We start from the raw sequence: 13,779 nt of genomic DNA on the forward strand, positions 1-13,779 counted from the left end.
ATGTCCCAAAATGAAACTCGCAAAAGGGTGAAAAACGCTATTCGAAAGATTTGGAATTGCTCGTGAGAGTCAATGCACTGTTACCGAGACTAGGCGCTCTGAATTGCAAGTGAGATGAACATTACTGATTTCCAGGCTTCTTCGACCTGATTAAACAGATTCAGGAAATTATATGGAAGGTAACTCGCAATGATACAAAGTTTACCTCAAGTAAACGTGTAGAGGAGATGTCGTTACAGGTAACACTATAGAGAATTTCGTAACTGACGTGAAGACAAAGCTTCTTGTTATCGCCTAAAACGCTGCGTGTAAAGCCAGTCAGTCAGCTTCCATGCAAACTGCACTTTATCATTTCGAGTGGAATAAAAAAAGACAGAGTCGCTTGTGCAGTCGATGACTGGTGTGACATGTTCCTATACAACAGCCCCAGTGGTAAGTATCAGTGGGCAACTTTATATCTGTGTCCAGGAACTTCAAGGCAAATGATGACCAAAAATTTAAAAAAAAAGGCATTTACATGCAAAAATCTTGCAATCGACGTAGCAAAATCTGAAAAATGGGGGAGAATAGTTTTCAGTGTTATATCTGAAATGACTTCTTACCATTTGCAGAAAATAATTCATTGATTTTGTTGGAATCACGGCCTTCTGTCTTCAGGACGACGAGAAGGCTGTTAATGTTACTCATATTCTAATAGTAAGAAAAGAAAGAAAAAATCCAAAGCATTTTTCAGAAAATTGTCGGGCAGTATAAATTCAATTAGCTCTTAGTTATGCCAAGTTTATCAGCGGACCAGTATTTTTAAACTCCAGTCATTTCTGCATTGTTAGTTTGCATCATCACATTTTATGAATTTGTCCAATTATGCCTGGTATGCAGCGCAATATGCAGAGCAACGGCCACGACCATTGCTTGCTCCATTCCAGTTCTAAGTAAAACTGTTAATTTCTGTGAAATGCGTGAACGCATTTATTTTTCTTGTATCAGGTGTACCAGGTGTAAGGAAAATTTGTGTTTCCATCATCCTATAGACGTTTTACCTATTTGTGACGACTACAGGAAATAGACTGTAATGTAACATCGAATATTGCCTTGATTTTCTTTCCTCTGCAGTTACTTGTGTAACAATTACATCTGCAACAGTTAAGCTGTCGATATTAACTGCATGTTATTCAAAAAATTAATGATTTGAGACGTTTTTGGCATGGTTAAGTGCTTAATATTCGTGTGTATGCACTTTCGACTTCGCGCTACGTCCTCTTGTCACATTCGGCGCTTGGCAGGAAGGGTTGTACAAACCACTGTTATAAGCAGTTCTTCGCCCGCATCTCGTGGTCGTGCGGTAGCGTTCTCGCTTCCCACGCCCGGGTTCGATTCCCGGCGGGGTCAGGGATTTTCTCTGCCTCGTCCGCAGCTCGTGGTCGTGCGGTAGCGTTCTCGCTTCCCGCGCCCGGGTTTCCGGGTTCGATTCCCGGCGGGGTCAGGGATTTTCTCTGTCTCGTGATGACTGGGTGTTGTGTGACGTCCTTAAGTTAGTTAGGTTTAAGTAGTTCTAAGTTCTAGGGGACTGATGACCATAGCTGTTAAGTCCCATAGTGCTCAGAGCCATTTGAACCATTTTTTTCTCTGCCTCGTGATGGCTGGGTGTTGTGTGCTGTCCTTAGGTTAGTTAGGTTTAAGTAGTTCTAAGTTCTAGGGGACTGATGACCATAGATGTTAAGTCCCATAGTGCTCAGAGCCATTTGAACCATTTTTAAGCAGTTCTTCGAGCGGCAAAAATGAGCGACTTAAACACTTTTTAAAAAATACTTGCAGGGCTCCCTAGCAGCTAAGGCCTTGACAGTGCACTTCTTTGGTGTATTCGTCCTACGTGAAAAATATCAGGGTAGGTTTCAACATGTCGGACTGGATCATTCCCTTGTAAGGCCTCACGCACTTATAATGGTAGTGAGAGTATATAGATGTCTAGTATGACGTTTACAGTTTGCGAGAGGTAAATCATCTATCTGATTCACGCGATCGGAGGACAACCGTCGGTCTTCGTCTGCATAATACTGCGAGATGCTACAACCTGGGTGACACGATATCATGCTCCACTGTTCCTCATCGTTACTAGTATTTCTCACTCGTCCGCTCGCTCGTCTCAACTGTGGTGGCTTCCGTAATATCATTTTGTAACCTTAATTTTTAATTGGCGCTTTTTCACACGCAGAAGCTGGTACTGAGTACTTTAATACTTTTCTTCCGACTTCGCTTACATCTTTGTAAATGTGAAATACAGAGTACATTTCTATTAATCAGTAAAATGTGAAGTCTTCCTATTGTTACAATCGTGGTACGACTCGTCCTGTTCACCTGCATCCCTGTAAGCTTTGATTAATCTGTGTTCAAATTGCTTGATTAACGGCCGTAAGCAGGATCGAGTCAGATGCTCCCAATGGCACATGGGTCGGCATCACTTTGATTCCACTTGTTAGAGGAAGTGGCGGGCAGCCGAGATTTATCATCAAATATTGAGTAGTGCTACCTCATAGCTTATGTTATATAACTCACTGATAATCCCCTGTATTGCCTAATGGTGATACGAAATTGCAACTAGTCGCAAAAATAAAAAAAAAATTACAGTAGCACTTGTGGTAATATAATCATGTCGCTCATACAATAATCTAATAACGGTGGGGCACGAAACGGCATTAAAATGCCTTGACAGTTTTTTTTTTCAAAAATTTAGCAACTGCGATGGCCGAAAAAGTCTTCATTCGTGAATGGATGCTGCTCTAGGCAACATGGAAGCAGATTACTCGGATCTTGTATGACACGGCAGTTACGCAGCATGTCGGTGACATCTGGCAGGAAACATCACGTTTGCAAGTTGGTCGTATGGTGCGTGACTACCACTGTCATTCCGTTCGAAGAACGCCACAGCGCATAAGGCACGGCACCGCTTTCCTAGTTTTGCTGTGTAGGTGGAATGTCTGGCTTCGTTCAACAAGCGTCGCCCTTCCTGCTTTCTCTTCGTAATTTCGGTCTCGTGCTGTAACCTGTTCCTGGAACTTAATCTTCTCGCTACAGGTTAGTTATTTGCACAGTGATGGAGCCTTATACACGATGGGTGAGTGGAGCTATCCTCTGAGCAGCATAATTTATACACAGGAGTCATGTGAAGCAGTTTGTGCCTCCTCTCGCACGCTCTTTATTTGAATCTTAAGAAGCGTTCTGCTCTTAGGTAGTGCACGGTAGCGCACCCATGTAAGGGCGTACCTGAGGCTCTCGGTCCCTCGTGCTCTGCTGGGAAGCGTCCTATTAATTACACTGTCCAGTCACATTAATGTGACCACCTCTCAGAAGCCTAATCATCTTTTGCAGCGAGGACCGCTGCGAAACGTACAGAAAAATTGTCAGTGAGATTGAGGAAGGTACTGACAGGGATGTGGGACCGTGTTGACTTCAGTGCCATGGCTAGCCACGCTAGGTTTCTCGCTTGATGATACGTGGCGCGAACAGCCCGATCGGGGTGGTCACACAGACTCTCGATTCGATTTAAATCCGATGAGTTTGGTGGTCAGGGTAGTACAGTAAACACACCTTGGTGATCTTCGAACTACGCTCGTACACTGCAAACTATGTGACACGTTGCGTTGTCCTGCTAGTAGATGTCGTCGTGCCGAGGAAAAACAACCTGCATGTATGGGTGGACGTGGTCCCCAAGAATAGATGGATCCTTTTGTAGATACATTGTGCCTTCCAGAATGACGAGATCACCCAAAGAATGCCACGAAACCATTCCCCAGACCATAAAGTTCCCTCCTCCGGCCGTGACAAAAAAAATGGTTAAAATGGCTCTGAGCACTATGGGACTTAACTGCTGTGGTGTCAGGCCCCTAGAACTAAGAACTAGTTAAACCTAACTAACCTAAGGACATCACACACATCCATGCCCAAGGCAGGATTCGAACCTGCGACCGTAGCGGTCGCGCCGTTCCAGACTGTAGCGCCTAGAACCGCTCGGCCACCTCGGCCGGTCCGGCCGTGACACTTTCGACGATTGTTGCACGGTGTTTCCTTTCAGACGTACCACGCAGATAACATGATTGGTCTGAAAAGCCCACCTATCGCCGGTCAGCGGACGTGAACTTGCGGTATTGTCGTGCAAATTTCAGCCTTTGTCGCCGATGAAAAGCAGTCAATATGGTTGCAAAAACCAACGACTGCGGTAGAGACCCATATGCAGCAACGTTCGCTGAACGGTCGTTGAGGATACAATGTTGCCGGCCGGGGTGGCCGACTGGTTCTAGGCGCTTCAGTCTGGAACCGCGCGACCGCTACGGTCGCAGGTTCGAATCCTGCCTCGGGCATGGATGTGTGTGATGTCCTTAGGTTAGTTAGGTTTAAGTAGTTCTAAGTTCTAGGGGACTGATGACCTCAGAAGTTAAGTCCCATAGTGCTCAGAGCCATTTGAACCATTTGATACAATGTTGGAAGCCCCGTGGTTCACTTGGGTGGTCAGTTGCTCAACAGTTGCACGTCTATTCGGCGGAACACGTCTCTACAGCCGTCGTTCTGTCATCTATGACCTGTGGTGCACCACAGTTGCCTCGGCGCCAGTTTTGGATAGCGCAGTTTTGCCATGTACGGTGTACTTTAACTGCGGCAGCAGTCGAACAGTTTACAAATTTAGCCGTTTCTGAAATGCTTCCACCTGTGGTCCGAAAGCTGGTGATCATTCCATTTTGGGCATCAGATAAATCGCTCCGTTTCCGCAATACGACAACGACTGCACTGTTTTCCGCGTCCTCCCACACGCTATATACAGGGTGTTTCCATAAGAGCGTGAAAAAATTTAACGTGTCATTGAGGATGCTCCACTGAACAATTTGAGGTAGGGATCCTGGGGTCGGAGAAGCCAGCTTAAGGATATAAGGCTAATAAAATCGTATTACTGTGTACTTTTTTTATTTACATTAGTTACAATTAACTCCAAATACCATCAGTGACACAATGAATGTACCATTTGCACTGCATCTTACAAAATGTACTTAAACTGACGGTCATCAGTTCAATGCAACTATGACATCGGCGAACAAGATTCTGCCGCATTCTGACAAATATCCCTGGTATGATCCTCATGTTGCCAGGTCCTTCGTTTTTTCTTTCGAAAGAACCATTCTCCCGCATTCGTCGATCGAGAGAAACACTCGTCGTGACGGATGATGCCTGTCAGGAAATCGTTCCCTATACACCCTTCTAGCAGCGAGACCATTTTAACGTACTTCCCCTGCACAAGACGCATGTCAGTGAGTTCTGCGAAACCGTACCTATACTGTTCCGTCGTATTGTACTGTACGTCTCTGAATAGCACAGAGTAATGAAAGTGTCTGTCGTTGATTCATAGCACGTTCTTCAAAGGACAATGTGAATACGATACAAGAGCCACCTTTGGACAAGTAAAGTAAACAAAACCTGTATCATGGCTTCCTAGTAATCAGGCTCGTCCTCCTTGTTTCCTTGCAGGAGATAAAGAATGTACACGTAAATGAACAGCACAGTACGTGTAAACTTGTAGACATATTGTATTGTATGTTAACCGGGGACCTAGAAACGACGGAGAGGCTCCGTCCCCGCCGCAGCCGCAATGGTCCACAACCCCACGACGACTACCGCAGTCCACTTCACCCCTCCGCTGCCCCACACCGAACACAGGGTTATTTTGCGGTTCAGCCCCCGGTGGACCCCCCCCAAGGATCGTCTCACACCAGACGAGTGTAACCCCTATGTTTGCGTGGTAGAGTAATGGTGGTGTACGCGTACGCGGAGAACTTGTTTGCGCAGCAATCGCCGACATAGTGTAACTGAGGCAGAATAAGGGGAACCAGCCCGCATTCGCCGAGGCAGATGGAAAACCGCCTAAAAACCATCCACAGACTGGTCGGTACGCCGGACCTCGACACAAATCCGCCGGGCGAATTCGTGCCGGGGACCAGGCACTCCTTCCCGCCCGGAAAGCCGTGCCTTCGACCGCACGACCAACCGGGCGGGCTATTGTACACATGTTAGTTGTAAATCAGCTGTAAAACAGTAATGCTACACGAAGCGGTAGACAAGTTTACTTCCACATCTCCTTATGCTGGCCTCTCCGTCACTAGGTTACATACCTCAAATCATTTAGTGGAACATTCTCTATGTCCTGTCAAATTTATTACGCTCTTACGGAAACTCCTTGTACGTTGCTACTGCTACCGCCTGTCGTATGTGAGTGATTTTGCACGTTGACGTCGAACATATGTAGTGATTGCATTAAAGTGACGGGACCGGGTAATATTAAAACCAGCGAGCTCTTCTACGTTGTTATTTTCACGGTGGGTCTTCTGAAACTCCGATTGCAAACCAGCGTCATTTTCACGACTTCCGGTGTTTGATAGTGCTACAGCTTTTGGCCTCGGCTACCCGCATCCCAAAACGGCGCTGTTTTCTTGCTCTAAGGACGCAAACCGTTAACTTGTCTGGTACGAATTTGGCTTGAGACGGTTAGATGTATAGTAGCTATTCAAAATATCTGAAGTCTGTGTCTCTCTTTTCGATATGTTTAGATGCGAAAATTACTCATAGGCTAAGTGCTTCTCAGCGAGCAGTAGTGAGATGTATGTTGCAGTTTACCGTGAGATACATACAATATCTGACTAACTATCCGGACACCCAGAAGTAAACATTAATCTAGGTTGTGTCTACGCTTCGCCTTTATGACAGCCTCAACTCTGCTGCAGTCGCTTTCAGTGATGTTTCTCAATGTCTGTGGAGAAATGGTGTCCTATTCTTCCTCAACAATCGAAGCCAGAGAAGGGAGCGACGTTGGACGCAGTGGTCTGGAGCGAAGTCGATGTTCTAACTCAGACCAAAGATGTATCGTTGGATTCAGTCTGGGAGTCTGGATAGGCCTGTCCGTCTCAAGAATGATGTTGTCCACAAAACATTGCCTCACGGATATCGCTTTATTACAGGGAGCATTATCATACCGATACAGTCAGTCATCTCCTTCGAACTGTTTCTCTCCTGTGCGCAGTGGACAATGCTGTAAAATGTGTTTATTCTTCCAGATTTACTGTTTTCTTAAGCGCTATAAGGTGACCACACCATAACCACGAAAAACACCCCAACACCGTAACTCCACCTCCTTCCTACTTCGCTGTCGGCGCTACACATGGTGGCAGGTAACGTTCCGCAGGCATTCACCATACCCAAACAGCTCCATCGGATTGCCACAGGATTATAGCACGATTTACCACTCCAATTCAATCGTTTCCAGTCGTCTGCTGTCCAGTGGCGTCGTTCTTCACACCACCTCAAGCGCCTCTTAGCACTGACTACAGAAACGTGTGGCCTACGTGGAGTTGCTTGACGACTGTACCCCATTTTTTTTTTTACCTTCTCGCACACGGTCATTGTGTCAGCTATACGAGGTGCAACAATAAAGTAATGAGACTGATGTGAAAAAAAATGTTGCTTACGGTTTTAGTCAAGTTTAGCGTTGCCTTCTTCAAAGTAGTCCCCTTCTGATTGGACACACTTTTTCCAGCGCTTCTGCCATTGATGGTGGCATTTCTGGAACACATCTTCTGTAATATCCTCCAAGACCCTCGTCACAGCTTTTTGGACGTCTTGCGTTGTTTGAAAATGGTGTCCCTTGACCGCCGTTTTGGCTCTTGGAAATAGAAAAAGTCGCACGGAACGATATCTGGTGAATAAGGTGGCTGTGGTTGTGCTGACATTTGTTTTGAGGTTAAAAATTGCTGTACTGACAGAGCAGTATGGGATAGCGCATTATCATGATGCAGAATCCAAATATTTCTCATACCAAGATCTTCAGTTATTATTAGACGAACCGTTTCTCGATTGATGTTCAGTTGTTCTGCAATGATTTTCACGGATAATCTTCGATCAGATCGTACGAGTTCATGCACCCTGGCCAAGTTGACGTGCGTCCTTGAGGTTGTCTGTATCTTCAACATTCGTTCCACCTTCACTAAACATTTTATGCCAACGAAAAACTTGAGCTCTTGACATAACCTCCTCTCCAAAGGCCTTCTGAAGCTTGCCGAAGTTGTCGTCGCGTTTTCACCCAATTTAACGCAAAAAGAAATGGCATACCGTTGCACAGTATTATGCAGTTCCATTTGCGTGTCGAGACACACAAACACGTGTTAACTTATTAGAGCACAACTTACGACTAAGCAGTTGCATCTATGTGCCGCTTGGACTAGAAGCAGCTTATAGACCAAGGTCAAAGATATTGTGCCTAAGCAAGCCTGCAGCGTTGCCACATCTTGCAAAGAAAATCAGTCTCATTACTGTATTGTCGCACCTCGTATTGCTGGTAGCACTCTGGAGCTCACGAATGATTCTTTCCGCTAACTTTATGCGATTTTTAACAACCAGTGCCGACAATGCTCGATGGCCCCTATCCACTATGCTTGCAACCAGAATAGAAGAGGACCGAGTTACAGTGTGAAATTAACCAAAGATACTTAGGTGGCACAGACAATATCCGACGGCACAGGAATGAGATGGAATAAAGGAAATATCTGCGTGAAAATTGTGCTGTGGTGCGGCCGACGTCTGGCAGTGATTATTAGCAGAACAATTTTATATTTACGTACTTTTTACACTAGAAAATCCGCTGTTTTTTATTTTAATTTGTTTCTTATCTGCGATCATTAGTTCATGAAGAGACTGAGATATTTCTAGGGCTTCATAATGAAGGAAATTTTTGTTTTTGTGTTTTACGGTTATGATTGCTACTTAGCTTTGCAAATTGCTTGTGACTGTTAACTCACTCCTGTCAGTTACATGCCTAGTACATTTTATATTTTAGGCTCTGTATCACATTACCCTTTTTTCACATTTTTGTTCAATGAATACTTTGTGTCTAGGTACCAAGTTACCAATAATATGATTCTGTAGAACATTAGTCAACGAAAATATACAACGTAGGCCAGCTCTCTCCATTTGTGATTGTCTAAACCAGCAATGACACGCTTGAAAAATGTTGCGAAACGTGTACCATTTAGGGAATCCATCACACATTATGCCAGTCCTAGTTCTCTTAAGTATACACATGGAAAAATCTTGAACGTTTTGTTTCAACAACACGTTTTCGTTGACGCTGTTTTGTTAATGGCAAAGGAATTGATCTGTGATACAAATTCTTGCGGAAGGAGATGGACGGTGACGAAGGAAAAGCTTGCTTGCCAGTGAGACGAGTGCCGGAAATTATAATACTGTGATTGCTGACAAAAAGATACGAGCATGCCTTGCCTTAGGATTAATTAGCGACGGTCGTCAGGACTTGCGGCCTTAAGCAGAAGAACAGTCTCTAGAGTTAGAGAGCTGCTGCCGTAGCGTGTGTCACCACAGGAGCCGCTAGACAGGTCGTGACGTCATAGACACTGGGATTCATCTGGTGATTCACGCCAGTGCTTGACCTTCCGTCCGTGTTAGTGCCTGACTGTAAGATTAGTATTGTCATTCAGAACGGTAAGTACGGTTACCCAGAGAGACCAGAAGGCGTAACAAGTAATTGTGACTTGTGACGGAGATTTAAATTCTGTAGCGACCAGCAAAATTGACTGAACATAGCGCGCGCACACACACACACACACACACACACACACACACACGAATAAGCGGAAGGTTTATTTATTTATTTACTTAATGCATGGATGCATGTTTCAGTCAATAAACTTTGAGTAGTTTTATAAATGAGTCGAGACTGCAGAACCTATTCTTGCGAAAATTAATGAATCTTCAACAATGAGGTCGATGAAACATAAATTATGGTCTTGTTGATGTGGCGTCGACGTCAGTGTCTCATACAGAAAGGAGGAATTCGTCAGCGCAGACATTGATTTGATTGTACCCTCTGTCGACATATACGATGGCTGTTACCGGTTATTATCCGGATAACACGGTTTATCGAGAGCTGAAAGATTCATTCATACTCAAGTAAAAACATACAGACTTGCGCGAGTGTCATAGGCAACGACTAGGCGCAGATTCGTGAACTCTAAATTTTAATATACGTAGTGTTAATGAATAATGTAGTAAGTTTATTGCGTTTTGAAAAGTCTGTGTGTGTGTGTGTGTGTGTGTGTGTGTGTGTGTGTGTGTGTGTGTGTGTGTGTGTGTGTGTGTGTGTGTGTGTCCTTAGGATAATTTAGGTTCTGTAGTGTGTCAGCTTAGGGACTGATGACCGTAGCAGTTAAGTCTGATAATATTTCACACACATTTGAACATTTTTTTGAAAAGTCTAAGGACATTTTTCAGTTTAAGCAACCCATAGTTTGATGGGATGAATGATGACTTCGTTAGCCTATCGATAGACACTATGTGATCAAAAGTATCCGGACACCCCCAAAAACATACGTTTTTCATATTAGATCCATTGTGCTGCTACCTACTGCCAGGTACTCCATATCAGCGATCTCAGTAGTCATTAGACATCGTGTGAGAGCAGAATGGGGCGCTCCGCGGAAGTCATGGACTTCGAACGTGGTCAGGTGATTGGGTGTGTCATATTTATCTAAGCGAGATTTCCACACTCCTAAACATCCCTAGGTCCTCTGTTTCCGATGCGGTAGTGAAGTGGAAACGTGAAGGGACACGTATAGCATAAAAGCGTACAGGCCGATCTAGTCTGTTGACTGACGGAGACAGCCGATATTTGCAGAGGGTCGTAATGTGTAATAAACAGACATCTAACCAGACCATGGCGCAGGAATTCCAAACTGCATCAGGATCCAATGCAAGTACTATACAGTTAGGCAGAAGGTGAGAAAACTTGGATTTCATGGTTGAGCGGCTGCTTATAAGCCACACATCATGCCGGTAAATGCCAAACGACGCCTCGCTTGGTGTAAGAAGCGAAAACATTGGATGACTGAACAATGGAAAAAGGTGTGGAGTGACGAATCAAGGTACACGGTGTGGCGATCCGATGGCAGGGTGTGGGTATGGTGAATGCCCGGTGAACGCCATCTACCAGCGTGTGTAGTGCCAACAGTAAAATTTGGAGGTGGTGGTGTTATGGTGTGGTCGTGTTTTTCATGGAGGGGACTTGCACCCCTTGTTGTTTGGCGTGGCATTATCACAGCACTGGCCTACATTGATGTTCCAAGCACCTTCTTGCTTCCCACTATTGAAGAACAATTCGGGGATGGTGATTGCATCTTTCAACATGATCGAGCACCAGTTCATGATGCACGGCCTGTGGCGGATTGGTTACATGACAATAACAACCCTGTAATGGACTGGCCTGCACAGAGTCCTGACCTGAATCCTACAGATCACCTCTGGGATGTTTTGGAACGCCGACGTCGTGCCAGGCCTCACCGACCGACATTGATACCTCTCCTCAGTGCAGCACTCCGTAAAGAATGGGCTGCCATTCACCAAGAAACCTTCCAGAACCTGATTGAACGTATGCCTGCGAGAGTGGAAGCTGTCATCAAGGCTAAGGGTGGGCCAACACACTATTGAATTCCAGCATTACCGATGTAGGGCGCCACGAACTTTTAAGTCATTTTCAGCCTGGTGTCCGGATACTTTTGATCACGTAGTGTAGCACTTCGCGCAGAAGAAAGCACTACGTATGTGATAGTGTAGCTAGACTGTGAATATCGCAAGTTTTGGAGGTTATTTATGCAGCAAAAAGCCCTAACTTCAATTGTTCGAACTCTTATGTCCATTGAAGAAGGATATTTCACCAGGGACTCGAGTCCTAAACTCCACAGCTGATGCCAGTCGCGAGGATCATGCTTTTGCACCGCGCCTCATATACATCTGTTGGCTTGTGTTTCCGCTTCTGGTTCCAGAACAGCGGCGCCCCAGACCACTTCCTTCTCCACCGATAACATGCGACAATGAGTCATGGTATTTTCGGAAATACATGTTATACATCACCACAACGGCAAGTTTTTTTTATGTATGTTGACTTGACTGGACGGTCTAAGGCGCTGCAGTCATGGACTGTGCGGCTGGTCCTGGCGGAGGTTCGAGTCCTCCCTCGGGCATGGGTGTGTGTGTTTGTCCTTAGGATAATTTAGGTTAAGTAGTGTGTAAGCTTAGGGACTGATGAACTTAGCAGTTAAGTCCCATAAGATTTCACACACATTTGAACATTTGACATGACTGGGGCGTCATCAGATCTTTTACTAGTTTCTGGCGTGACTGTCGATCGCTGACTCTGCAAGAGTGAACGAAGCCAAAATAGTGTGATGAGAAACGATTCGAGAACATTCAACTAATTTCAAAGTAAGCTTTTTCCAAACAGTCTGACAATGTAAATCCTAAGTAGTTTAGGATTAAGTCAGTAAGCTGAATCCTAAGTATTTTAGGTCTTACGTCAAGTCAGTAAGCTGATCGAACTCATTAGTCATCCGTAAGTATATCGTAGGCCACTGGAGCAACTAAGAGAACTGGGGAAAAATCGCAGGCTATTGCCGTTTTCAAGAAAGATCAGGTAACTGAAGCATAATTATCTCGCTGACGTCAATCTGTTGTAGAATTATGGAATACATTTCATGCTCACGCAGTATGACGTTTTTGGAGAACAAAAATCTCCTCTTTGAAAATTAACTCGGATTCCGCCAACAGATACGTTGCGAAACTCTGCTCGCTCTGTTGAGATCCAGAGCGAATTATACAAAAGCGCTCACGTTGATACAATGTACCTTGGCACAAGGAAGGCATTTGATACAGTTGCGCACTGTCGTTTATGAACAAAAAAGAACTTACGGAGTATCAAATCAGATTTTTGTGACTCGATACTCTACTTCCTTGCAGATAAAACTCTACACTTCCTTGTTAACAGAACACAGTCGACAAATTTAATTTTAGGAGTACCCCTAGGGAGTGTTATAGGGGCGTTATAGTCTGTATTAATGATCTAGCGGATAATGCTGGATGTCCCGTGAGGCTATTCGCAGGCTATGCTGTTCTCTGTAGGAACATTGCAACTCCAGAACTGTAGCGAAATACAGGAAGAGCTGAAGCGGGCCATGAACTTAAATTGTAACGCCACGACACCAACAAGGTTCGCAAATAAAGAAACTCCAGAGAATTAAAAATCAGTGCACATCATTGCAGATTACGGATTGGTTTTTAATGTCTGACTCACGGGTTAATGTGTTATCATGTTATCAATTTTATTTCGAAGTTCCCAAATCATTATATGCGAATTTCCTCCTGATTAGAAATTCAGATAGAGGGGATACCGTAACAGACAGATTCCTGACATAGCCGGCCGGAGTGGCCGAGCGGTTCTAGGCGCGTCAGTCTGGAACCGCGCGACCACTACGGTCGCAGGTTCGAATCCTGCCTCGGGCATGGATGTGTGTGGTGTCCTTAGGTGAGTTAGGTTTAAATAGTGCTAAGTTCTAGGGAACTGATGACCTCAGATGTTAAGTCCCATAGTGCTCAGAGCCAACCAGATTCCTGACATATCCTGACGTAAAGTATCCCGGAGTTTTAGTTTGGATGCGATCATTTTGAAAGGATTTGTTTATTTGCTAAATATGGTGGCGCCCGTTAAATTCGTACAAAAATTCGAACTGCTCTTCTTCTTCGTAAAGGAGGCGCAGTGCTGCAAAAACCACTATATTTTGACGATTGGGATCAAGGCAGCAGGAGAAACCTCTGTGGAACAAAAGAAGGTGTCTGTTCTCTAAGTCTCAGCAGGCACTCGATCACTGCTACTCCCTCCAGTTGGTACTTGCACTATTTTTTTAA

This window comes from Schistocerca serialis, chromosome 2, assembly GCF_023864345.2.
Source record: "Schistocerca serialis cubense isolate TAMUIC-IGC-003099 chromosome 2, iqSchSeri2.2, whole genome shotgun sequence".
NCBI classification, from domain to species: Eukaryota; Metazoa; Arthropoda; class Insecta; order Orthoptera; family Acrididae; genus Schistocerca; species Schistocerca serialis.